Source organism: Balaenoptera borealis, assembly GCF_965194805.1.
Source record: "Balaenoptera borealis genome assembly, chromosome: 7".
Taxonomy (NCBI): domain Eukaryota; kingdom Metazoa; phylum Chordata; class Mammalia; order Artiodactyla; family Balaenopteridae; genus Balaenoptera; species Balaenoptera borealis.
The window spans coordinates 49959738-49986995 of record NC_138864.1 but is presented as its reverse complement, the minus strand read 5'-3'; the positions used below and the strand labels follow the sequence as shown (position 1 = coordinate 49986995).

The following is a 27258-nucleotide window of genomic DNA, read 5'->3' as shown; positions in this document are numbered from 1 at the left end:
TGAAACTGTCAAGAGATTATAAGCATGAGGAACACAGCCTTTGGTAACAAAAATTCATGCAGGTGTATTGCCTTAGGCAGAGGAAGGAGGCGTATTTAACCCGTTTTCTAAAAGAGAAACATAGCTGCAAACATAGAGAAGCAAGACTAGTTTTTATGAAGACAGGTGGTGTTATCCTTGATGTTACAAACTTTCAAGCCTGACTTGCTTCTTAGGAATTTTTCTTGTTCTGCAGTGGCCGGGAGTTTGTCAGCGCCCAGAATAAGCAAAAGTGGAAACTTCACATGGCCTCAGCAATTAGAAAATAGTAGTATGAGTCCTTGGTGTAGGTCAGGGCCTCCTTGAAACATTTGCCATGTTCCCAAAGGCTCCTTGTGTTCTCTAAGGTTCCTCTATAGGAAAAGACCAGTTCCAAGGGTAGCCATGCAACTTTGGAATGAAAATCACACTGCTGGGTCCTTCCTTAGACATAGGGAATTAGAATTGATAAGAATTAGAGATGTGATATGGAAATCTATATTTTTAACAAGTTCCCCCAGGTAATTCTGATGCGTTGCCAAATGTAGCCATTGTTCCAAATTCATACTATGTAGTTACTGCCTCTCTGATATGATAAAAAGACATAAATTGGAAGGATAGCCAGAAAGTGACAATAACTTATTAACCTAAATTTTTAGAGAAAAAAGTGTTAATTCAATAAAAAATCGCTTTAAAAAATTAGTTTGAAATCCCAATTAAAACTCTTCCAATTAAAAAGAAATCAATAGGTATATGAATTCTATTCTACTTCATTATGAAGAGCTTTAGGTATGAAAATAATATCAAGAAAGGACAAACCCACGTAAGTGAGTTCTTTATAACAAATTAATCTTTAGTTGTAGAGTATCCATTTAATACTGTAAGCACATTAAGCAATGTCAGATGTAAGAGAATCTCTTTGGGCTTAATTTCCCTTAATGGATTTTGCTGGAAAGCCATAGAGTAATTCTAATTCATATTAAATTCCCAAAGGACACAGATAGCCCAGAGTTATCAAGTTAAATGCAAATAATCCTAAAATACTTTTAGTATTTGAAACTAATGTGATATTGAGATTTGGATCTCAATTTAAAGGACTTATTTAAATTGCTTATCAAATATCCACTTGCTATTAATTTCCTAAATGTCAAATACCACTTTAATTTTGAAGGCCAATATATTTTTATAAATATATGTGTGTATGTGAATGAATAAATGTATGTGTATATATGTATATACATATATGTTACCTTGTTTTTCAGAATGCCTTTGAAATTATGATGACATTAAGTTTGTAAAATCCTGTTTGGTAACATTTCATATCAAGGGATAAGTAATTGGTATAATTTGTCAGTATCAACTCTGTTCAATATAATAAGTGAATTCTGATTCTAATATTCAAAATATACAGTATTTAAGGCAATTACCACATGGTTTTCTATCCTCATTTAAGTTAGTTTTTGACAGTGGTACCATAAAAAAAAAATCTATTCATTAATTCAGAAAAAAATACTCATGCATTCTCTCTTCCACTCACTCTTGAAAAGGCTCTTATCAATGTCACCTATATCCTACACCAGTGATTCTCAAAGTGTGGTCCCCAGACCAGCAATATCAATATCATCAAGGAATTTGTTGGAAATATACATTCTCAAGCTCCTCTCAGACTTAATCAGAAAGTCTGGGTTCTAGCAGTCCATGTTTTAGCCTGTCCTATAGGCATCCTTGATGACACTGAAGTTTGAAAACCAGGCTCTGTTGAAAGCCAGTGGTCAACGTCACCTCTTCATCTTACTTGATTTTCAGCAAGAAGTGTCATAATCGACAACTTACAACTTTAAAAAAAATTTATTTAATTATGAAATATCTCAGAAGTATAAGAATAATACAAAATACTCATGACCTCACTCCTGCAACTTAACACACATTAAAAGTTTTGCCATACTTGATTCAAATAATTGTTTGAAAAGAAATGCTTCAGATTCTGTTGAAAGCCACTACCTTACCCCAAACCTTTTCTTTCCTTTTTAAGGTAATCGCTATCCTAAATGTGTGTACATCCATTCGATACATGTTTTTATACCTTTATTACCTATGTATATGTCCATAAATAAATAGAACGATTTAGTGTGTTTTCAATTTTTATCTAAAAAAATAAATCTTTACAGTTTGCTTTTTTCACTCAAAATTATGTTTTTGAAATCTGCCGATGAACATATATTGCAATTTAGTTTGTTCTTCTTAAATATTATATACTGTTTTACATTATGAACAATTATTTATAAATTTTTTATCAATTCTCTACTGGTAGAAATTAATTTTTTTTCTAATAAATGATGCTGCAATAAACATTCCTGGAATTGCCTTTGTGTGTACCTATGTGATGTTTTCTAAAAACTAATTATATATGTTTCTATGTATATAATTATAAATATTTTATATTTATATGGTATATTATAAAATTTTAATGACATGTATATATTTAATACATATTAAATATTATAATATTTAACTATTATAGCTATTAATATTACATTTAAGTATTTAATATTAAATATTTAATGTTCAATATTGAAAATATTTAAAATTTCTATTTTAAATGCTTAATATTTAAAATAATTTATAATAATTGTAGATATAAAATCTGGTTTGAGGTATATGTGCAGGGCTGCCACAAACACAGCTCCAGGGGCTACAATTTACATTTTCATTTATGTAAACACTGCCCCCTAGAGCTGTGTACTCCGCATCTTAGGCATCTGTAGAAACTTTACTAGACATTGCTAAATGCTCATAAATAAACAAACTTGTTATCTGGAATGGTGTCCTTCACCATTATTCTTTTCATTAAAAATATTTTAGTTAATTTTGGACCTTTAATATTCCGTATGGATTTTAAAATGACCCTTTTCTTTCTTTATTTATTTTTATTTTATTTTTTTATATTTTTATTGAAGTATAGTTGATTTACAATGTTGTGCTAGTGTTAGGTGTACAGCAAAGTGATTTAGTCTTATATATACATATATTCTTCTTCAGCCTCTTTTTTTGATTAGAATTTCATTATATTTTTATAGATCAATACGGGGAGAATTGATATATTTATTACACTTCATATCCCTACGTGTATTCATCTATTGAGGTCTCTGTGCTTGTCCATAAAGTTTTGCCCCACCAGCCTGCATGTTATTAATTGGATGTCATCGTGGTAGGGTTCCTGAGTTAGCTTACCTGTGTATGTGTGCAGGTCTGCAGTTGGCTGAGTCCTAAAGGTAGCTTTTTGCAAAACTGAAGTACAAGCTGAGAAAGCCAGGCAAATCAGGAGTCCTTTTAGCCTTTTTATTTATTGATTTATGTTGTTCTTTAGTCTTTCAATATTCGGTCTCTCTGACATGACTGGGGATATTATAAAGAAATTTTATCAGGGCCCACCTAAGCATGAATATTCTTTGATTCATTTATTTCTACCACAAATCACCTTTTGGTCTTACCTCAGGGTGAACTTTCTCCAGGGTTTCCTTTTTTAGGAAAAGTTGCATTGAAAACTGGGCTGAATTTGGAGGAAGGTTAGCTACGGGGTGATAATGCCATGTAGATCACCACTTTCTATTACTTACAGAAGAAGAAATTTTGAACTTAGATCTGGAAGAAACCATATGCTGTAAACCTATCCCTTCTACAGATTAAAATCAAGGCAAAGAAACAAATGAAACCCCCTTGACCCCTAGCCATATATACTGTTTACAAAGGACACAGCTGGTAATAAAGAAGAAGCCCTCTGCAAAAATGCTGTGAGAGTGGGAGGCTGCCTGACATGGTACGGTTTGGTTTTAGTTTTCTATTTTCACCCAGCAGCTCCTGGCTCGGAAGCTAGCTACATCAATAATATTCTCTCAGGAAGTTCAAGGTAGAGAAAAGTCAAGCTCCTGGGACTTTACTGTTTGTGGGACTTTACTCATGGGTACGGCAAAACTGCCTCTTCCTAAGAGCCCTAAAATACTGCATTTGTACAAAGTACTTTTCTCAGCTAAGTTCTTTAAGTTTACAGGATTTTTTTCTCTCATTAAAAATACCTGACTCGAATGGCCATCATCAGAAAATCTACAAGCAATAAATGCTGGAGAGGGTGTGGAGAAAAGGGAACACTCTTGCACTGTTGGTGGGAATGTAAATTGATACAGCCACTGTGGAGAACAGTATGGCGTTTCCTTAAAAAACTAAAATAGAACTAACATACGACCCAGCAATCCCACTACTGGGCATATACCCTGAGAAAACCATAATTCAAAAGAGGCATGTACCACAATGTTCATTGCAGCACTATTTACAATAGCCAGGACATGGAAGCAACCTACGTGTCCATCGACAGATGAATGGATAAAGAAGGTGTGGCACATATGTACAATGGAATATTACTCAGCCATAAAAAGAAATGAAATTGAGTTATTTGTAGTGAAGTGGATGGACCTAGAGACTGTCATACAGAGTGAAGTCAGTCAGAAAGAGAAAAATAAATACCGTATACTAACACATATGTATGGAATCTAAAAAAAAAAAAAGTTCTGAAGAACCTAGGGGCAGGACAGGAATAAAGACGCAGACACAGAGAATGGACTTGAGGACACGGGGAGGGGGAAGGGTAAGCTGGGATGAAGTGAGAGTGGCATGGACTTATATATACTACCAAATGTAAAATAGATAGCTAGTGGGAAGCAGCCGCATAGCACAGGGAGATCAGCTCGGTGCTTTGTGACCACCTAGAGGGGTGGGATAGGGAGGGTGGGAGGGAGACGCAAGAGGGAGGAGATATGGGGATATATGTATATGCATAGCTGATTCACTTTGTTATAAAGCAGAAAGTAACACAGCATTGTAAAGCAATTATACTCCAATAAAGATGTTAAAAAAAAAAAAATACCTGACTCACATATTGGTAATTAACTGTTCACATAGTTCTAGACTGGATGGGGAAAGTATAAAAAATCCCCCCATCCTTTTTTTTTCTCTCACTCTGGTTATTAACACAAATGAAGGCTTAGATCAAGGAAAGTTAGGATCACTCTTTGTTTGACAATTAACTAAAAAATGCTCACTTTCTAAAGTATTTACTTGGAGTCTTCAAAATTTTAGTTACATTAGCAAGCAACTACATGAATGCCACAAAACGGAGGTAAGATTTATTACTATTTCCCCAATATAATCTCCTAGAGACTGACTGACCCAACACATAAGCTTAAGATAAAATTGTTACTATTTAAGTAACATTTTATTCTATTTACCAATTCCTTATTATCCGAATCATAAATTATTTCTTTAATTTTAAATAAAGAGAGAAATGCCAGTGGAAGATATTAGAAGTAGAATACATCAAAGCAATACTTCAAAAAGCTTTGAAATCACTGATCTAAAAGCCTTGAAGTTACTGACCTAATTAGTCATAATAATCACGTACTTAAGGAAATAGCTGTATTTTCATTTTCACACTGGACAAGCTTTATTCAACACAAAGGTAAGGATTTTGTTCTGTGAGTAAAACATATCCCTGTTCTTTTCACTAGGACAGAATATGTTAATTTTCTCTTGCCTCTTTTGATCACTACATTTATAAAAGAAAATATTCCAACTTAATATTTTTTCCAAGTAGGCTTCCTTATATTTCACACAATATTTGGAAAGTAAAAGTAGAAAATTATTTTTGCAAATGTTGATGAAAACAAAGACATACGTACCAAAGGGGCCATTCCACAAAGGTATGTTAAGTAATTCTTTTAAATAGTCACTGAAGAACAATACCAAAAAGTTTTGCACACAGTTAAAGCAATAAATTTAAATGAACCCATGACCTTTGATCTGTACAACCCAAAGTATATCTGTGGTGTGCATTTTGGAGGTGGGAGAGGGCAAAAAGGAAAGGTATAGAAACTAAAAATAAACACAAAATAAATCTATAGTGGTTTAAAAACATGTCCCCAGATTCTTTGACAGTCCTTCCATCAAGAATTGGGACTTATGTTCCCTCCCCTCCAAACTGTGTGGGGCTTTATAATTGCCTTGACAAATACTGTAGTATGTAACACAAGGGACATGGCAATACTGTGGCTTCTGAGGCTTGGTTTGAAAAGGCCATGTAATGCGGCTGGCATCTCTGGAGACACTTGCTCTGAGAGCCTTCACTCACCACGTGGAAAGACTGCATTCAGAGCCTGGAGCCCATGAAGAGAGAGAAACAGAGAGAGACCCACAGAGCTCTTTGTGTCTTCCCAGCTCAGGTACCAGATACCTGAATGATGAATCCAGAGATGACCCCTACCGCTATCTGACTGCAATCCAGTGAGAGACCCTGAGCAAACTGTCTACCTGAGCCCAAATCCCAGATTTGCAAGCAAAATAAATGGTGGTTATTCTTTTAAGCCACTGTTTAGGATGACTTGTTACACAGCAGTAGAAAGATCAGTATGTGATAAAATTAGTATACTCGTTGTAGGTGAACCTAAAATAATAACACTTTTTCACACGGCTAAGCAGAATTACCATATAACCTCATATAAATTAGATGTCAACCTAATAATAAAAACATATTCAAGGTAGATGCTGACATAATTTATTTTCTAACAGTGGAAATATTATTGTTTGTTTTCCTTATGTTATTAATATCAATAATTGCTGTGATTTCAAGGTTAGCATTTCTCTGTTTTTATAACATACTTTTAGAATAGCACTACTACTTGAGATCAGGATGCAAGAATATGATTTATTCTATATTTTTCTTACTGAAAATAAGTAGCTCTTTATTTATCTGTCAAAGTTCTTCCCTAAGAAAATTGTGTTTCCTTATTATAATTTCCATTAACTTATTCTATGTAATGTTCTTTCTCGATGGAATTATTGGTTTAAAATGCCTCCATCTTCTTTTTTTCTTTTTTTAATTTATTTTTGGCTGCGTTGGGTCTTCGTTGCTGCACGCAGGCTTTCTCTAGTTTTGGAGAGCGGGGGCTACTCTTCATTGCGGTGCGCGGGCTTCTCATTGTGGTGGCTTCTCTTGTTGCAGAGCACGGGCTCTAGGTACACGGGCTTCAGTAGTTGTGGCACGCGGGCTCAGTAGATGTGGCTCACGGGCTCTAGAGCACGGGCTCAGTAGTTGTGGCGCACGGGCTTAGTTGCTCTGCGGCATGTGGGATCTTCCCAGACCAGGGCTCGAACCCATGTCCTCTGCATTGGCAGACGGTTTCTTAACCACTGCACCACCAGGGAAGTCGCCCATCTTCTTTTAATAACTGTTGGTTTTCATGATCATATTTCTGTTTTCCTAAATTAGGTGCAATGTAAATATAGGACTTAGTTATATTTCTATACAGATTCACTGTTATCCTCCTTTAGCTTTATATATAGTCAATCCTTATTTCTAACTATAGTAAAATGCAAAATAAAAATCCAGGTGCCATATCATTATTCTTTTGTTATAACACCTTTTTCTCTCATTTGTTGCTTTTTTAAAATTTTTTATTGGAATATAGTTAATTTACAATGTTGTATTATTTTCAGGTTTACAGTAAAGTCAATCAGTTATACATATACATATATCCACTCTTTTTTAGATTCTTTTCCCATATAGGTCATTACAGAGTATTGAGTAGAGTTCCCTCTGCTATACAGTAGGCCCTTATTAATTATCTATTTTATATATAGTACTGTGTATATGTCAATCCCAATCTCCCAGTTTATCCCCCTTCCTCCCTTTCCCACTGGTAACCATAAATTTGTTTTCTACATCTGTGACTCTATTTCTGTTTGGTAAATAAGTTCGTTTGTATCATTTTTTTTAGATTGTACATATAAGCTATATCATATGATATTTGTCTTTCTCTGTCTGACTTACTTCACTCAGTACGACAATCTCTAGGTCCATCCGTGTTGCTGCAAATGGCATTATATTATTTTGTTCTTTTTTATGGCTGAGTAATTTTCCATTGTATATATGTACCACATCTTCTTTATCCATTCCTCCATCAGTGGACATTTAGGTTGCTTCCATGTCCTGGCTATTGTAAATAAAGCTGCAGTGAACATTGGGGTGCATGTATCTTTTCAAATTATGATTTTCGCCAGTATAATTGCTGGATCATATGGTAGCTCTATGTTTAAGTTTTTTAAGGAACTTCCATACTGTTCTACATAGTGGCTATACCAATTTACATTTTCACCAACAGTGTAGGAGGGTTTCCCTTTCACCATACCCTCTCCAACATTTATTGTTTGTAGGTTTTTTGGTGATGGCCATTCTGACTGGTGTGAGGTGATACCTCATTATAGTTGTGATTTGTATTTCTCTAATAATTAGTGATGTTGAACATCTTTTCATGTGCTTTTTGGCCACCTGTATGTCTTCTTTGGAGAAATGTCTATTCAGATCTTCTGCCCATTTTTTGATTGGCTTGTCTGTTTTTTTGATATTGAGCTGCATGAGCTGTTTGTATATTTTGGAGATTAATCCCTTGTTGGTCACTTCGTTTGCAAATATTTTCTCCCATTCTGTGGGTTGTCTTTTCGTTTTGTTTATGGTTTCCTTTCCTGTGCAAAAGCTTTTAAGTTTAATTAGGTCCCATTTATTTTTGTTTTTATTTTCATTACTCTGGGAGGTGGATCCAAAAAGATATTGCTGCAATTTATGTCAGAGTGTGTTCTGCCTATGTTTTCCTCTAAGAGTTTTATAGTATCTGGCCTTACATTTAGGTCTTTAATCCATTTGAGTTTATTTTTTCGTATGGTGTTAGAGAGTATTCTAATTTCATTCTTTTACATGTAGCTGTCCAGTTGTCCCAGCACCACTTACTGAAGAGGCTGTCTTTTCTCCATTGTATATTCTTGCCTCCTTTGTCATAGCCTAGTTGACCATAGGTGCGTGGGTTTATCTCTGTTCTATCCTGTTCCATTGATCTATATTTCTGTTTTTGTGCCAGTACCATACTGTCTTGATTACGCTAGCTTTGCAGTATAGTCTGAAGTCAGGGAGTCTGATTCCTCCAGCTCCATTTTTCCACCTCAAGATTGCTTTGACTATTCAGAGTCTTCTGTGTTTCCATACACATTGTAAAATTTTTTATTCTAATTCTGTGGAAAATGCCATTGGTAATTTGATAGGTATTACATTGAATCTGTAGATTGCTTTAGGGTAGTATAGTCATTTTGACAATATTGATTCTTCCAGCCCAAGAACATGATATATCTCTCCATCTGTTTGTGTCATCTTTGACTTCTTTCATCAGCACCTTATAGTTTTCTGAGTACTGGTCTTTTGCCTTCTTAGGTAGGTTTATTCCTAGGTATTTTATTCTTTTTGATGCAATGGTACATGGGATTTTTTCCACTTAATTTCTCTTTCTGATCTTTTGTTGTTAGTGTATAAAAATGCAAGAGATTTCTGTGTATTAATTTTGTATCCTGCCACTTTACTGAATTCATTGATGAGCTCTAGTAGTTTTCTAGTAGTGTCTTTAGGATTTTCTATGTATAGTATCATGTCATCTGCAAACAGTGACAGTTTTACTCCTTTTCTAATTTTGATTCCTTTTCTTTCTTTTTCTTCTCTAATTGCCATAGCTAGAACTTCTAAAACTATGTTGAATAAAAATGGCGAGAGTGGACATCCTTGTCTTGTTCCTGATCTTAGAGGAAATGCTTTCAGTTTTTCACTGTTGAGAATGATGTTAGCTGTGGGTTTGTCATATATGGCCTTTATTATGTTGAGGTAGGTTTCCCCTATGCCCACTTTCTGGAGAGTTTTTATCATAAATGGGTGTTATTTGTTTATTTTTTGTACAAGTTAAGATATTGTAAGGATATCACTTGCTTCCAGACACTTGAGTGGATCAGACATTTAATTCACTCTCAGGGTCTGAAATCAACCAGGTTAAGTTTAAGTCTTGTAGTAGTTAGCTTTAATGGAGTAACAAATCATTTCACAAATCAGGGGATTAAAACAACCATGGTTTATTTAGCTCCTGATTGTTTAGTTGGGTAATTGGGTTGCCTGAGCTGGGCAGTTGTTTTGGTCTGGGCTGGTTTCTCAGACATGCATGCCAGTAGAATTACATGCTTTATATAAAATTGATACTTTACCAAACACCTAATTCCTTTCAATTTAAGCTTTTAATTTCCACTTAGTTGCAGAGAGAAGGCAAAGAAGTTCTCACAGTTAATGTGACTTGATGACTTGAGACAATTATCTGTATAAAGAGAATAATCCTTCAAAAACACCATGGTTGTTAACGAAGGAGAAATATTCATTGATAAACCATCCCTAGTCTAATAAAACAATATTAAACAGAAACAAGAAACATAAATTGTTGCCTTAAGAATCATTAAATAAATTAATTTTGATGAGAGGGTTGCTTCTTTAGAAGCTTCTTTCCATCCTCTAAAATTTTTGCACCAAATTCTTTCTTCTGTGGTACTTACTACCAATTCATGCTTTACAGAAAGATTCTACTATGATTCAGCCATAGAGAGAGAATTCTTTATTAGTCGGATTTATTCTTCACTGAAGAATTTGCTTTCATACTGTGTTGCGAATTTCTGAGGCAGCAAAACTCATTGGAAAAATACTGTGTAAAAAGTTAAAGAAGCCTAAAATGATGTTCCTGTATAGAAAATTAAAAATTCTCTGCTCCAACCATTCACTGCTTTGAAGAGAAAAATAACGTATTTCTATCTCACATGTAGATTACAATTAAAAGCAGAGAACCATCATGCCAAATTTCATTTACTCATATACCACCTTATATGAGGATCAACTGTACTAGCACAATATTTTTCTATAAATTGACTCACTTCTTAAAATCAATCCTACATTAATCTCATCCTAAACAATAATGTTTATGAAATGACAAGTAAACTGTGTTAGTTATTTTCTAATATTTATGACCATTAACACATGTTTATGAATAGAAGATTACTGTATAAATCATCTAAGATCACTTACATAATACCCTTAGTAGGTATATTATATCTTGAAAAACACTAATTAAAATGTTCACAACTGAGAATTAAGAGCAAGATTTTCCTTTCCCTGGTGCTACATTCAGTAAGAAAAGTTGTGGTAATGATAGTGAATATTGATAGTAAATTCATAGTAATGGAAGTGATGTGGAGTAATTTGTTTAGTTCTCAGAACCATATTTTTAAACCATCATGGATAAACTAGAGCATGTTTCTAATCAAAATTTTAAAAATTAGACCATTTTACGAGTCACAGATTTTCCTGCAACTAAAAGTAGTCAAGGAGGGGTAGAATGAATAATTGCCAAAGAGGTGTGCATGGATTACAAGCATTGATAGATATGTTCTAGGACTCCTTGTAATATTCATATACTATCACTTTCTCATTGTTTTGGGCTGCTGAAAAATAACTATGATTTTTAATATAGGTGTTATTAAAATCCATTGTTTGATGTATTTCACAGGAAAGAAAATTTCAGGAATCTATTGTGGTTCTTCCTTAAAATGTTTAACAACAATATAACTATAATAATTTCCTAAAGTACAGTTTTTCAATTATACAAATATTTGTTTCTTTTTCATATTCTAAATGTAAATTTTTGAGTTAAGTACATCAACACAATTATTTGCACTATATACTTTTTTTTAGTTAATCCGTTTAAGCTGACAAGCCAGATGCTACACAACAGATGGCTTATAAAATCACTTTGACCTTCCAGTAGTAGAAATGTTATGAATCATTAGATGAGTCACTTGATAATCTATGCAAATAATATAGCTATATCTGTATTTCTTCATTCAACAAAATGTAATTTGAATGAAGAGTGATATATTATGTAAGAGTGATATACTAAAGGACAATTCAAATCTCAAAAATTTTTTTTTCAAATTCACATTATTTTTGAATTATACCAATTTTAGCTAAAGTACAATTCAGTTTCTGTCTCCCTCCAAACTTGAATCCTATACTTCACTTCTCAAAGAAAAGGCGGAGGGGGTAGGATTTACATCAATGGGTTGGGTTTAATGTGACCTAGGTATAGTTTCCCAAGTTTGTATTGGACTACAGTATAGAAGTAAAATGTATCTATACTGGGCTTGTACCACTACATTTTACATCAGATCAAGAAGGTACTGGTAAAACAAAGTAAATTGAATATTTTGTGTGTGTGTGTATGTGTGTGTGTGTGTGTGTGTGTGTGTGTGTGAAACCAGTGCTCCAAAGCAGTAAAACTTAAAGTTAGCAGTTATATAACAAACACAGAAACATCTAAATTAAGCCAGAATAACATATAAAAGAAAACTCCTTTGAATTTTGAATATGAACATGTTGTGATAAAATATTTTAATTAATCAATAAATAACTGATCATTAAGTAAGGTGTGCTCTTATTTCTGAAGAGAATTTGATATTATTTTGCATATCTCATAATAAGTAATTCATCTCTCTTCTAAAAAAAAAACGCACAAAATGTATGCCTGTAAAAACTTATTTTAATTACTGTTACCTCACTTTATTCCATTTTTATCAGAAGTGACATTGAATGTTACTAAAGTTGGAAAACTGTTTCTTTTAAGTCAGTCTATCTAGTCAGTATTAACCCAAAGGAGAATAAATTTCAAGTTATGTGTCATTTATAGTTGTTTTTGAAACATGCCAAGTAATTCACAATAGAGATTTTAGGCAGTTAGCCCAATCTGTGATTCAGGTATTTCTTCTAAATTGCAAATTATTTAAATTTCAAATATTTATGTGTTGTAATGTCTTTCAATAAGTACATCTTTCAGTGTTCTAAAATTAGAATGAGATGATGGTTGTATAAATCTGTACATATACTAAAAACCATCCAATTTTACAATTTAAATGGGTAAATTATAAGGTGTATGAATTATATCTCAGTAAAGTTGTTTAAACTTTGTTTTTATTACATCTGATATATGGTACCAAACTGTATAGGTTATCATACAGTTCGCTCTACCCCCTTGCTATTTCTCATGGCTATATCTTTGTTTATTCTCTCCCACTCAGGCACCCTGCTTTGTATGTATCTTTATTATGAATGACCATATAGATTTTTTATAATTATTTAATATCTATTTTCTTTACTAAAGTGTATGTGAGCATTTGACAATAGAGTTTGTGGTTTCTTTTTATATTCTTAATGCTTAGCATGGTAAATAATACATGATAATAAATGTTTGTTGAACAAATTAATTAACTCATATTAAGGAGTTAATTATTATTAATAGCTTTAATATTTAATAACACTAAAAGTGGAAATGCAAAGTTACTACACATACTATGAAAAAAACAGAAGCCAAATGTTGAATATATGGATAAGTTTCAAGTTACATGGATATAAACGTACACATTCCACACTAACATGACTCGAAGTTTCAACATCCTCTCTGTACCAAGCTTACTCCAAAATATGACAGATCAATTTTCTGGAAAGCCTGTTCTTGCTGCAATGAAAGTCTGGAAAAAATAATTACAACAATCAAAATTACATTTGGAACCCTGCCAACTTACTTTTGGTTTTTCTCATGAGAAATGCTTCATGAGTATATTTGATAATTTCTCATATCACCACCCAAAATTTGGCAGATTTCCTAGGCAGGCAGGAACATATACCTGAATGTCCAAATCAGAGAAAAAGAATTAATGAAGCTATAAAACAAATAAATAGGCTATATTCTGTTAATAGGTTAACAGTTGAATAAAAATTCCCCCTTTATAATGTGAGTTAAATATTTAACATACAGTATAGATTATGAGATATTTGATGTGCTGTTATGTTCATGATAAAGTGTCACTGAAACACACCAATGTAATTGACAAATTTAGCAAGATCTTTTGAAAGAAAACACATTTAATTTTAAATTTAGTTCTTTTAAATAAATCAATACTTTGGACTACTACAATTTCAGAAATTTCCAACTTTGTTGATTCCATCTGGTAGATTTATATATCTCTCTTTTAAAAAAATCGCCTAAATGTCACTCTTCCATTTGAAATCCAGCCATCTCTTAAACAGGAAATGGAAACTGAAAGCAGTGCAAAGTGGCTGTAGAACAGTGGAACCCAGTTATATAATAACTCGTTATTAAACAGATTTTATTATTCCATAATTTAAAATATTATAAAAACATGGTTATGTGCATTAAAATCTACTCTTACATGATTATGATTTATGATTTACTATTGTATAGCACAGCTATTCTGTAACTATAGAATTATACATATTGCCTACTATAATTATGATAATGATGAACTCAGGCTTCCCCCAAAACAAATGTCAACCAAATGAAAGAAAAAATTATTTTGTGAGAGAACAAGTGTGAAATTTATAGGACTCAGATAAAAGAAAATCTCATTGCAGACAGTCACTTGGAATACTAATTGCTTGACATTGAGATGATAATTAGGTACACTGTAACACAATACTATAACATTTTTACTGATATCATCATAAAAACCAATGCATTCATAAATATTTTTGCAAAAAAAATCACATGTTCTTAAAACATCTGCTTACATTTTAGTTTATCAATTTTTTTTAAATTAATGAAAAAACCTAAGAGAAACTCATTTCTTTTTAACCACTATGTATTCCATATTAAATGCTATTACTTAAAATGCCACATTGGATCATTTTCAATAAAAACACAATACAAAATTTATATAACCTTTTCCATTTTATCAGCAAGAAAGAAATTCTCAGCAAACGCTTTGCTTGGCGGGCGGTATTGTGACTGAATCATTGGCAGGTGCTAATTAGCAAAAGAGAAGGCAGTTTGCAGTAAACACCTTTCTCCATAGAGAAAGTGTTGGGCTGCAAAACCCAAGTTCTTTGAACTTTATTGGCTGTTCAACAAATAGTCTTTTCATGGTAACAAATGCTTGGCTTTACATTAGCATTAAACAAAATTATTTGTAACTCTGAGTATGTGGTAAGTTTCACTGGCTTAATTTCCCAATTAGTTTTATTGCTCCTACAAAAACGAATCTGAACAGTTCCATACTTTAAGCAGTTAAAGTTTTTGTTGGGACAATTATTTCTCTCACTGAACTGCAAATGGACCCAAATTACAGGCACAGTTTTATATTTATTATGCAGTGAAAAAGTGCACCCTGTGTAGAATTACAAGGTTCTAATTTCATTGAAGGTTTCTGTGATGTCATAAACCAAAAGGCTGAAAAATAGAATCTTTAAAATCCTGTTATGAAAAGTTAAAAGCATGTATTACCTCAGTATGCTGTGTAATTTAATCTTATATTATTTGTTTCTTAAATGACCCATTTCCTACTTCCATATCAAAATTTGTAGATTTTAAAATATTCAGAAAACGTTTAGTATTTCATTTACCAATAAGTAATAACCAATTTTAAAACTCATTCCAGTAGGAAATTAACTATTTTCTTGCCCTAGAAATGGGCAAAATCATAATAAAATTTATGACATCAGTGAAAACATCTATTAAAATGCACATATAGTTTAGAACAATTTAATCAGGATCTGCCTTTTGCAAAATGCTAGGCAATCATGATGACAATAAATCCCAAAGTTACCCCAAAGTAATAAGAATGGCTCTGTTCAGAGCTTTAAACCCTTCTGTGTAGCTTGGGGTATTTTATAGGCAACAGATTCTTACAAAGAAACGTTGCTACCATTCCCTATTAGCTGGGGCCAAGCTTGAGCTTAACTACGCAAGTTGTCTCAGTGAATTTAATTTTCACCAGAGACAGAGAACCTTTGGGTCTGGGAGAGTTGATCGATGGATTACAGTATCCTAGGAAGCAATAGAAGTTCTGAAATACCGCACTAATATTCACAATAGTTTGTATCCTATTCCAAGCCTCCCACAGATTTGCATATTTTGTTTTAAGGTCAGATGAGCTAGAAATTAAAAGGTTCAAGAATTATTTTCAAACAGAAATCAGTGTGAGTTGTCTGGAAGCTTCACAGAAGGCATCGAGAGTCCTAGCCTCCTGCGATGAGTAATGCCATGTGTCTTTGGCACATGGGTAACACAGCACAGCATTCTTAGAGCACACACTCCAGAATATTTCCCCAGCCTGTGGTGGGTAACCTCAGTCTCTTCATCAGCACCCAGTCTGAAGCAGTAACACAGTAGTGGCACTTGGGCAACTGCATCCAAAGCAATGGGAGGCTGGCACAGCAGTGGTAACCGCAAGCACGAACATCAGCCCTTACCCACAGTAAGAGGATGCTAGTGGCACAGTTGATGAAGGCCAGTTTTAAATGTGCATGCATGAAATGCCCCACAAGCGCGCTTAGAAAAAAAGTGCCAGAGATCTTAAGGGACCAGAGGTTCCCTAGAAATAGAGAAGGGTAGAGAAAATGTGTTTATTACTTATGATGTGCAACCCCGTAATGTAAACAGTGGACTTGGGTGTTTATGATGGGTCAATGTAAGTTCATCACTTGCAACACATGTACCACTCTGATGGTGGAAGTTGATAATGGGGGAGGCTCTGCATGTGTGGGAGCAGGGCATATATGGGAAATCTCTATACCTTCCCCTCAATTTTGCTATGAACCTAAAACTGCTCTAAAAAAGTAAAGTCTTAATAACAAAAATTTTTTTAATTAAAATACAATCACACTTTCAGAAGCATAGATTCTTTACATGTTTAAAGTACATATATTGACATTACTTGGGGGAAAATTGAGGGGAAAGAAAATGGAAATATACTTCTAGGACTTCCCTGGCGGTCCAATGGTTAAGACTCTGCACTTCCACTGCAGAGGGCACAGGTTTGATCCCTGGTTGGGGAACTAAGATCCCGCATGCTGTGCGGTGTGGCCAAAAAAAAAAAAAGAAAAAGAAAGAAAAGAAAATATACTTCCACCTATTAAATTAATTACTCTCATCTTCCTTAAACGCTTAAGAGACATCTGCTGTTTGCTCTTGAGGGTGATATTTCACTTTATTGAATAAAGTAGCCTAGGTAAAAACTTGCTTCAGTTTCTCATTTACCAGCACTAACAGACAGAACTCATTTTCACAAATGAAACAGTAAATACCCTGACTGTGTGAGCCTTGGAAAACTTTTATACATGATATTATGCACCAATAAGACACTTTCAGCTGCAGTCATAAACTTATTTTTACTATAATCATTTTCAGTTAGTTAAAATCAGATATGTTAAAGAATCACTTAAGATAGTCTTGTTCTGGGTAATATAAAATATTAGGTTCATATGGAACTTAATAACTTTTTTCTAAAGTACTAATGCAAATACATGTATATATGTAATATAATTTTACATAAATGTGATCATAACATGCTTACTCTTTTATGGTAGTCTTTTTTTTTTTTTTCTTTTACTTGACTCTGTCCTTTACCTTCCTCGTCCCTCTCAGGTAACATGTCTCCCTTGTCCTGTGGTAACACCTCACAGGAACATCTTGTGCCTGTATTTTTAAATACCAATGCTTTCATTTTTATGGAAGAGATGTCTATAAGTTAGATAATGTATAGAATGTCTGGATTAACGTTTTAAAAAATAGATATCACAATTTGTATGGAAACACAAAAGACCCCGAATAGCCAAAGCAATCCTGAGAACGAAAAATGGAGCTGGGGGAATCAGGCTCCCTGACTTCAGACTATATTACAAAGCTACAGTAATCAAGACAGTTTGGTACTGGCACAAAAACAGAAATATAGATCAATGGAACAGGATAGAAAGCCCAGAGATAAACCCACGCACATATGGTCACCTTATCTTTGATAAAGGAGGCAAGGATATACAGTGGAGAAAAGACAGCCTCTTCAATAAGTGGTGCTGGGAAAATTGGACAGATACATGTAAAAGCATGAAATTAGAACACTCCCTGACACCATGCACAAAAATAAACTCAAAATGGATTAAAGACCTAAGTGTAAGGCCAGACACTATCAAACTCTTAGAGGAAAACATAGGCAGAACACTCTATGACATACATCACAGCAAGATTCTTTTTGACCCAGTTCCTAGAGAAATGGAAATAAGAACACAAATAAACAAATGGGACCTAATGAAACTTAAAAGCTTTTGCACAGCAAAGGAAACTATAAACAAGACCAAAAGACAACCATCAGAATGGGAGAAAATATTTGCAAATGAAGCAACTGACAAAGGATTAATCTCCAAGATTTACAAGCAGCTCATGCAGCTCAATAACAAAAAAACGAACAACCCAATCCAAAAATGGGCAGAAGACCTAAATAGACATTTCTCCAAAGAAGATATACAGATTGCCAACAGACACATGAAAGAATGCTCAACATCATTAATCATTAGAGAAATGCAAATCAAAACTACAATGAGATATCATCTCACACTGGTCAGAATGGCCATCATCAAAAAATCTAGAAACAATAAATGCTGGAGAGGGTGTGGAGGAAAGGGAACACTCTTGCACTGTTGGTGGGAATGTAAATTGATACAGCCACTATGAAGAACAGTACGGAGGTTCCTTAAAAAACTACAAATAGAACTACCATACAACCCAGCAATCCCACTACTAGGCATATACCCTGAGAAAACCATAGTTCAAAAAGAGTCATGTACCAAAATGTTCATTGCAGCTCTATTTACAATAGCCAGGACATGGAAGCAACCTAAATGTCCATCGACAGATGAATGGATAAAGAAGATGTGGCACATATATACAATGGAATATTACTCAGCCATAAAAAGAAACAAAATGGAGGTATTTGTAATGAGGTGGATGGAGTTAGAGTCTGTCATACAGAGTGAAGTAAGTCAGAAAGAGAAAAACAAATACAGTATGCTAACACATATATATGGAATCTAAGGAAAAAAAAAAAAAAAAGGCCATGAAGAACCTAGTGGCAAGACGGGAATAAAGACACAGACCTACTAGAGAATGGACTTGAGGATATGGGGAGGGGGAGGGGTGAGATGTGACAGGGTGAGAGAGTGTCATGGACATATATACACTACCAAATGTAAAATAGATAGCTAGTGGGAAGCAGCCGCATAGCACAGGGAGATCAGCTCGGTGCTTTGTGACCACCTAGAGGGGTGGGATGGGGAGGGTGGGAGGGAGGGAGATGCAAGAGGGAAGAGATATGGGAACATATGTATATGTATAACTGATTCACTTTGTTATAAAGCAGAAACTAACACACCATTGTAAAGCAATTATACTTCAATAAAGATGTTTAAAAAAAAATAGATGATTAGATAGATAATTGGTATCTTTTTAATACATAAGTTTGATAGATATTGCCAGATCATTTTTTAAAGAATATAATTTACTCTTTTTTCTGTATCTTCCTCTTTACAGGCATCCTAATTCATTTAAATACTTGTCAGTATTACAAGCAGTTCCATTATTATCAGTGAGCTTGAGATTTTTTTTTTGTTTTTTGAGATTTTTTTTTCATGTTTATCAGCGCTTCGGGTTTACATTTGTTTCTCCTTGTATTTCCTATTCATAGCCTTTGCGCATTCTCTTTGAGTTGCTTTCACCTGTGTATTATATAGCCGATATTCATACAGAATTGTAGGAATATCCATGACATATTGTCAGTTAAAACTAAGCAATTGCAGAGTAAGATATATAGTATAATTATTTATTAATTTTAAAAGTCAGATAAACAAACACCTCTCTGTATGTGCATACACGCCTGTAAACATGAGTGAACAAGGAAAAACGTGTTGAAGAGCGTCACAGAAGGTTTCTCACACTGGCTGCATCTGGGGTGTGAGCTGGAGGGGAATGTGGAGGTGATCATCTTGCATACATACATTTTTACATTGTAATGTTTCGCTTATGTCACAAAGCACATTATGATGTTCGTAATTTAAAATTCTAAGAAATTTTTTAAGATAATAGAAGGTCTCTGATTTCAGTGACAAATATCATTGCTTGGAAGATAAAAAGTATATACTCTACTTCTCATAGAAATAATCATTGTAATCATTCTAAACACAAATTTAGAAAAGAGAGAGCAAGAAAGAGAGATTAATCTTCCACAGTACTCTTAGAAACTTATATTAACATCTTTATAACATCCTGAGATTGTCCTTTTAGTACCAAAACACTTATGGGCATGTATTTATACTTTGGCCAGTGAATTTAATGGGAAAATATCATATCGTGGGAAAAGTTTTCTAGGTGTAAATTAAATAATTTGTTCATATGTTTGAGTTCTCATAAAAAAGGGATTTTCAGCTATGAATCGCTGCACTGAGATACTAAACATATGAAAATCAGGCTGCAAATTATAAATATCAAGTTGTAATATCTTGGTATTAGCAGAGACCTTAATTCAACATAAATTTATCGAGAAATATCTTCATTGTGAAGCTAACAAAAGATTATATGAAATTTGAACGGAATATGGTGAAGTTACTCATCACTTATTTGGTCCAATTTGAGAGAGGTCATGATACGCCCTCCTGCCAAGGGAACTGCTGAGGGGCACGAATTCTGACATTACCGCTCCTTTGAGAGCATGCAGTTGTTACGATAAAAGTATTACCTGTTATATCATTAACCTAGTAGTTCAAATTTCTTGAAAACATTAATTATCCAGTCACCCAGCAGTGTGCCGAGGTCATGAAACTCAAGATGGGTTGATTTTACATCACTAGGGGACTGGAAAGACTGTGGAAAAACATTTATTGACCTGAAGGATTAGGCACGCGAGAGGCAATGTGGCCTTTTGCCTGAGGTGAAAAGCCAGTGAGTTCCAGCGACCTGGAGACTGGGCCAGGGTGGAGTTGCTTGAAACTCTCCTCTCTGGGTTTCGTGGGCTTTTCATTTTCTTACACCTCTCCCCATAAAACAGTCATTCAATGTCATTGTTCCCTAGCATTCCACCGACCACCTTCTCCTATTCTCCCTCTTATGTAATCTCTTTGAGTAATGTCCATAGTGTTCTGTTTTTGATAGGTGGCCAATAGTTCTCATGTGTTGAATTTATGGAAGAATATGAAAACAAGCAAAAGGTAGGTAGGTATAGCGTAAATTTTTAAAAGTCTGAGGCTCCAAACTGTGTACGTGAACTTATTATTTTTAGAAACTTTTTTTATATGGATAGATATATATCTACATATATATTTAAATTATTTCTTATATTCTATATTTTTGAGAAAACAAAGAAAAATTATTTTCTTCCTCTCCTATTGGAAGGGATATGTCAGTATATTCTCATTGAGAAAAAAAAAGTAGAAAATCAGACAATAAATAGTTTAATAAAGAAAAATGCAAGATAAAAATACAAGGGGAATATATATCAATAGGTCTGAATGGAAGATGAATATATAAAAACCATTGAAAAATATTTATGGACCAGCTGGACCAACTAAATGGACTCATGGTATGGTACTGAAATTACAGTGAACTTTTTTATGGCACACCTTTAAATGAGAATATCTTACAGCCATTATAAAGAATAAAGTAGAAATAATATAGAATAATCCTCAAGATAAATTAATGAAAAAAGCAAAACGTTTACCGCAAATGTTTTGCTGATTTCTAAAATGCTGCATCTTTTCCCCTCTCATATACAGTTTTTAATATAGTCAAATCTGCTGTCTTATTTGCAGTTACCTTTACAATTTCTAAGAATAGCAAATCTTGTACTGTCCATATTTGAAAATAAATATTTGTGTGTGTGTGTAAAAAAAAAAAAAGAAATGCATGGTTCAGTATAGACTGAATAGTATGCTACTATTGGTGTAAACTTTTGAAAAGAGATTAACATATACTTAAAGCCTTGTGAGACTGAAATTTTTTGGAAAGCAAGAAATTGGAAGAGAATTTTTCTAAGGAGGGTAATTGAAGGATTGGTGGTCAGGAAAATAAAGACTTATTTGGACTCTAGACTGTATGCTATTTTTTTTAACCAAATACAGGTATTATTTCTTCAAAAACAATTTTAATTTTTTAAAAAATTATGATACTATAATGTTTGTATTTCTCTACCATTTTATCAGTCTATACCATTAATGGGTATTATTCTTTTAAAATGAATATCAGGGACTTCCCTGGTGGTGCAGTGGTTAAGAATCTGCCTACCAACCAGGGGACACAGGTTCGAGCCCTGGTCCAGGAAGATCCCACATGCCACGGAGCAACTAAGCCCGTGCACCACGACTACTGAAGCCCACGCGCCTAGAGCCCGTGCTCTGCAACGAGAGCCCGAGCACCACAGAGAACAGTAAGCCCCGCTTGCCGCAACTAGAAAAAGCCCGCATGCAGCAACGAAGACCCAATGCAGTCAGAAATAAATTAAATTTTTTTTTAATTAATATCAAAAGTTTTAAAATCATAATAAATAAGACTTAGTACAATGGATAGCTCTGGAGAGCTGATCATTGAGTCGATTCATAAATATCATCATTGGGTAGCACAAAATGTGGAGTACAATGCAAGAGTGAGTGTTTGTAAAAATAAAGAGAGGCTTTTAATTCCTTCACATCCTTGCCAACCCTTGTAATTTTCTGTTTTTTTAATTATGACCATCTTAATTAATGTGAAGTGGTATTTTATTTTGGTTTTAATTTGCATTGCTCTAATGAATAATGATGTTGAGTATTTTTCATGTGCTTATTGGCAATTTGTATTTCTTCCTTGGACAAATATCTCTTCAGACCCTTTCATACAATGGTGTATGTAGCTCTTTGGCATACAGTCTGGCATTCTTCAAAAAGTGAAACATAGAGTTACTGTATAATCCAGCAATTCCACCTCCAGGTTCCCGAGAAAAATAAAATCACATGAATATTCATAGCATCATTATTCATAATAGCGAAAGGTAAAGACAACCCAAATGTCCATCAACTGATGAATGAAAAAATAAAATACAGTATGTCCCTATAATAGAAAAGGATTCAGCCATAAAAAGGAATGAATTACTAATACGTGTTACAAACATGGATAAACCTTGGAAACATTATGCCATGTGAAAGTAGCCAGTCACAAAAGATCACATAGTGTGTTATTCTTCTTACATGAAACTTCCAAAATAGCTAAGTTCATAGAGACTGAAAGTACATTCATAGTTGTCTAGGACTGAGAGAATGAAGGGAAATGAGGAGTGATTGCTAATGAGGACAGGGTTTCTTTGGGAGGTGATGAAAATGTTATAAAATTGTGGTGATGGTGGTAAAACTCTGAACTTACTAAAAACCATTGAATTGTACACTTTAAAAGGGTGAATGGTCATACACAAATTGTATCCCAATAAAGCTGTTTTTTTAATAAGAGAGAGGATAGAATCCAATGTCTTTAAAAATCTTAGACTCTCTATATTTCCAAAGCATTTATGTTTCTTATGAGACTGCTGTGGGTTCTGGGAAGGTAATCAAATAACCATGGTTAAGTATGAATCTTTGTTCATATACCGATATATTTATTCAACAAACAATTCCAAGGTGCTTACCATGGAACAATTAATACAAAGCAGGGTTAGAGATATGAAGTTGAAAAACAACGTGTCTGTGCAGTGGGTAAGAGAGACAAGATGAGAGCTGGATAAGTAGCACTAAGTACTATGAATGTATTCCCAGATGTGGGGAGAGTGAGGGGGGTATAAGGATTTAACCAGAAAAGATGACACAAAAATCAGTCCTTGATGGCTGCATAGGAAGTTAGCCAAGTAAAAGTTACCGTATATTCTGAGAATTGCCCTTTCCTTCCCCACGCCCTCCACCAGGGATTTGCCCTTGACAGGCATATTGTTAGTATTAGATCCTGTCTGCTGACCACAATGGACTAGACCATAAATAAACCCCTGACCCAAACTGCTCCAGATGTTCTCTCCTAGGAATTAGGAATTTGGACTTAATCAGTCTAGATAGGTATAACTTGAACTGAAGGATATAAATTTAGGAATTATGGATCTGCCATCCTCTGTTATCTCTATGTAAGGGCTGAGAAAGCCAGGCTGGGAAGATGGATTTAAAAAAAATGATATCCAGAGAGAAGCAGAGATAAGAAATGAAAAGCAAGTACTACTGGGTTACTGATAGCTTTCTTATTCCTGCTGCCAGGCGTGGCAGTCCTGCATTTTGTAAGATACTCCAGTATCCTTCTAATAAAATTCCCCTTTAGGCTTCAGTGAAAAACAAACAAACAAACAAACACAAAGGATAGTGGGGTGTGAGACAAGTGGGAATGGATAGTCCAGTCAGGAGCTGGCATGTGCAAGCACACAGAAATGTGAGATTTGGGCAGTACTCTATTTATTTGAATATAAATTCACACCTTTTGGGACTTCCCTGGCGGTCCAGTGGTTAAGACTCCACGCTTCCGCTGCAGCGGGCATGGGTTCGATCCCTGGCTGGGGAACTAGGATCCCTCGTGCCACGTGGCATGGCCAAAAATAAATAAATAAATTCATGCTTTTTATGTTACAGTATTTATTTACTACAGTATTGGAGTCATGTGTAGTCATTCATTATCAAACTTATATTCTCATTAGAGAAAATCTGAGAAAAATCACTTGATTCGTAATAACAATGTAGTAACCTCCAAACATCAATGGGTAAGATGAGAAATCAATGGGAAGAAATGCCTAGTCCCACTGGTAATTCTTATTCCTCTCCCTTCTCTAAAAATTCAAGCTACTTCATGGAATACTTGATGCTTTCCAATTTTTTTCTGCAACAGCTTTGACACAGGAGATACATTTGTAATTAGAAGTAAAAGATGATCAATAGCAGAACTTAATCCTCTGGATTACAAATGTGAACCAAAAACACATTTAAATTTCAGATTCAGGATATTTTTTTCCAAAGTCCAGAGCAAAGAACAAACTAAATACTTAACTCACATACATATATTAAAAATTTTAATTTAAAAGAATTCAAAGTGAGAACTGATAAACAGTCCAGTTAAAATACTGAACTATTATAAAACAAGAGTTAAAAATATATTTTATGTGGAAATATAGAAAAGTTATAAAGATTTTTGCATCTTGAATTGCATTATATAAATGAAAAGAAATAGAAAATCACTAGCACCTTTCTTACAATTTGTTACCATTCTCTGTAGACTTTTAGTCAAGAAGGAAAATCTCCCCATTTATTTTGTTCATCTAACAAAACTTTCTCTAACATGTTTTTGCCTGGATTGATCCATACGCATTTCAGTATTCAGCAATTTCTTCCTATTATCGTATAAAGGATTTAGTAAGAGACATGATTATTTTCAGTATCACATCCAGATATGGTTCCTTCAAATCCTTATTATAAGGCAGCCTCACTTCAGTACGTACAATGCCATTATAGCTAGTGTAGTTCCCACAGTCAGCATATTGCAGGTAAAAAAAAAAAAAAAAAAGAGGATGGCATTTTAAATTCTTAAGCCAAGTCATTTATGCTTTACATATATAATTCACACATAATTTTGAGTAATGTGTTAGAAGAAGGATTAAATGTGTCAACCAAGTTATGTTTCCAAATAGGAACATTTCATTATTTTGGACTAGGCTGGTGGATGCTGAAGGTTTAGTACTTCAGTTTCTGCTTCACATAGCTGCTTTATACCATTATAGTTCTTTTTTTAAAATTTCTATTATATCATTATTGTTCTAATCAAAATAGTGCTAATGTCAGTTCACTCTTCTATAAGTAACTCTATTGGAAATAATTTATACATTCTGTATATCAATGCAATTCTATATATTAGACACAGTTATAAGTGTTCTTGGGGATACAGTTATAGAGTTCTTTACCATAAAACTATTATGTCAAACCGGATGTCACTTAGGAAAGCAGTATACAAGTGTTAATGGGAAACTTTGAATAAAAAATAGTCACTTAGGGTAAACCAGTTTTGTCCAATTATCTGCCTACTACATACCCTATATCCTCTCTTTCTTCATTCTACTTGAACTCTTTAGTTAGAGTCTGTATACTTTTCATCATTTGGTCTCCAGAGTCTGGCACAGGGCCTATTAGGATAGACACTCATGGATGTTTATTCAGATCATCCAATCATTGAGTCCCATTCATTGCCTGGCCCTGCCCTAGGTAATGGGTTATAGCAGTGTACAAAAATAAAAAATCCCTACCCTCATGGGGCTTGCATTCTAGAATGGTGAAACTTATAATAAAAAGTAAAAACAGATGATATAGTACACTAGATGTTAGTAAATGCTATGGGAAACAATAGATCTGTGAACAAGAATAATAAACATTGGGACAGAGACAGCTACAGTTTCAAAAGGGGTAGTCACATATGTTCCCACCGAAGTTCTATCTGAGTGAAGACGTGAAGGAGTAAGAGAACCAGCTGTGTGGAAATAGGGAGGAGGAGCATTCCAGGTAGAGGGTAGAGCAAAGGCAAAGATCTTAAAGCAAAAGACTATGTGTTCTAAAAGCAAGGATGCCAGGGCGGCTGCTGTATGAAACCAAAGGGGGTCCCAATAGGAGATGAAGTCGGAAAGGTAACAGGGCGTCAAATCCTGTGTGTGTGACATCTAGGTCATGTTGAAGACCTGAGCTTTTAGAATAATCAAGTTGGGAAACATTGAAGGATTAAAGCAGAAGCATGACATAATTTAACTTGTGTAGTTTACAAGATCACTCTGGTCCCTGTATTGAGACTGAGAAGAGAAGGCCTGAAGCAGGGAGACATGGCCATGGAGAGGAAGCAGAGATACCTGCACCACCAGGTACAAACACTAAAAAAACGAATGAACATGTAATCGATCGGGAAGGAGGAGGAGAACTCCCTGCAAGAAAATTAAGAGTATAATTTGCCGAGCTCTCAGTATGTCACACAGAGGACAGTGCATTTGTCTGGCCTCCCACAGGTATGTGGTTTGAAAGGGAGAAATCACTTTTTGAGATAACTAATAGTGGGTATGTGTTTCTTTGTCAGTGCACCGCAGGTCACATAAACAGTAGTCTTTTTAATGCTAGTTGCAGTAAGAAATCTGAAACCATATCAGTCAATGTTTTGTACTGTTACATTGAAGCCCATTGGTCTACCTTGCACTTCGATTGGATGTTTTATTCATGCATGATCTTATAATGTCATTATAAGAACATTGTAATGTTTTGGTAATTTGGAAAGTATCGGCTCACTGAATTACGCAAATATTACAAACATTGACATATTTTATTATACAATATTTTAAAATAGCACTTTCGTTTGTATCATGTCCATTTCATCAGAAAAACCTTGAGTATTAGGAAACACAGGTGGCAAATACAAGTTGTTCATAATCATAATTTTCATTTGA

At 34.2% G+C, this 27258-nt stretch overlaps 1 long non-coding RNA gene across 1 annotated transcript; it reads left to right on the top strand.

Moving 5' to 3' along the window:
* The first annotated feature begins 14581 nt into the window (after positions 1-14581).
* Positions 14582-27149, top strand: LOC309631822. Its single transcript, XR_014246583.1, has 2 exons — positions 14582-17538; positions 19212-27149. It is a non-coding gene; the product is annotated as an uncharacterized lncRNA (long non-coding RNA).
* The last annotated feature ends 109 nt before the right edge of the window (positions 27150-27258 follow it).